At 75.0% G+C, this 1,597-nt stretch overlaps 1 pseudogene; it reads right to left on the bottom strand.

Moving 5' to 3' along the window:
* Positions 1 to 987: 987 nt before the first annotated feature.
* On the bottom strand, positions 988 to 1,542 carry LOC146598769 (homeobox protein orthopedia pseudogene; annotated as a pseudogene).
* Between the last annotated feature and the right edge of the window lie 55 nt (positions 1,543 to 1,597).

The raw sequence follows: 1,597 nt of genomic DNA, 5'->3' as shown, positions 1-1,597 counted from the left end.
GCAGTGGGTCCCCATGTCCTCGGGGTCTCCATGCCCTGGGGTCCCTTGTGTCCTCAGGAGGGTCCCTGTGCAGTGGGTCCCCATGTCCTCGGGATCTCCATGCCCGGGGGTCCCTGTGCCCGGTGTCCTTGTCCCCAGGAGGTCCCTGCACCCGGGGGTGCCAGGCCGGGCAGCCAGGCTCCCGTCTGCCCCACCGGGCAGGACCAGCGGGTCAGGGCTGGTGCCGGGCGGCAGGACGGGGGTCTCCCGGCCGGCGGGTAGGGAAAGGCTGGGCGAGCCGGCGCCGGGGCGGGCAGCCAGCCCAGGGTGCCGCGCGTCGCGTGTGAGCGGGTGCAGCCCCGTGCAGTCCCCGCGCCGTGGGGGCACGGCACCCCCAGCCCCGGGGGGCAGCGTCCCCACGGCGCCGCGCCGCCCCGCAGGAGATGAACACCAAGGAGCGCTTCAACTCCTCCACCCGCGTCCGGGTGAACGTGCTGGACGGGGACGACCAGTACCCCCGGTTCCTGCCCTGCACCCGCCGCGCCCACGGCGGCACCAGCGTCTGCGTCAGCCCCGTCTACACGGCCAACGTCACCGAGGGCGAGCTGCAGGTGAGGGGCGCTGGCGGCGGCCCCGCGCCGCCCGCCGGGCCGGCCCCGGCCCCGGGAAGGGGTCTCTCCCTCGGCGCCCTTCAGAGAGCTCGTTAGCGAGCGGCGGGCTGGGGCTGCGGCGGGGCCGCCCGCCCGGGCTCTGCCTCCGCGGGGCTGGGGGCCGCCCGGCGGGCAGGGCTCAGCCCGCAGCCTGCCCGGCTCCGCCGCCTTGCACATGGGCAGGGGACACGGGGACACCCCGGGGCGCCCCCCGACCCGGCCCGCTGCGCTCCGGGTGGACGGCTTCGCCCTCGCGTGTGGAGAGGGGCGGGGGGTGGGTCCGATTTAAGGCTTTCTGCCCAAACTGTTGCGTTCGGGCGGGGGGTGAGGCTTGGGGCGGCAGCCCCTCCTCCGGGCCTCAGCCGGTCGGCGCGCTGGAGCGCGGCGGTGCCGCGGGGAAGGGGCCAGCGGGAGTCCCGGGGGCGGCGGCTCCTACCTGCACCCGGGACTCGGTGAGGCCGATGCGCAAGGCCAGCTCCTCCCGCATGAAGATGTCCGGGTAGTGGGTCTTGGCGAAGCTCCTCTCCAGCTCGTTGAGCTGCGCCGGCGTGAAGCGGGTGCGGTGCCGCTTCTGCTTCTGCTGCCCCTGCTGCTGGCCCGCCTGGCCGGGGGTCTGGCCGCCCTGCTGGCCTTGCTGCTTGTCGGGGTCTTTGGCGCTGACCGCTAAGGAGCTGGGGTTGGATCCCACTGTGGTGATGTCCTCCCCCGGCAGCAGGGTGGTGCCTTCCACCGTGTCCGAGTTGGGGGCCATGTCTCCCGGGTGGCCCCCCGGGTCCGAGCCCCCTACGCCCAGGCGACACTTCACCGCCTCCCGGTGTCCCAGCAGCTCGGCCGCATCTTTCATCCCTGCGGAGGCAAAGGAGCCGCAGTCACTCCCCTGCGGCCGGGCAGGCGGCCTCCAGCTCAGCCCGACTTGTATCCATCAAAGCCGGGCTCCGGCGCACCGAGCCGGCGGCGACCTCCAGCCG

Source organism: Rhea americana, unplaced genomic scaffold, assembly GCF_003343005.1.
Source record: "Rhea americana isolate MKP2758 unplaced genomic scaffold, rheAme1 scaffold_1532, whole genome shotgun sequence".
NCBI lineage: Eukaryota > Metazoa > Chordata > Aves > Rheiformes > Rheidae > Rhea > Rhea americana.
The sequence above is the reverse complement of the archived record's forward strand: the minus strand, read 5'-3'. Positions and strand labels throughout refer to the sequence as shown.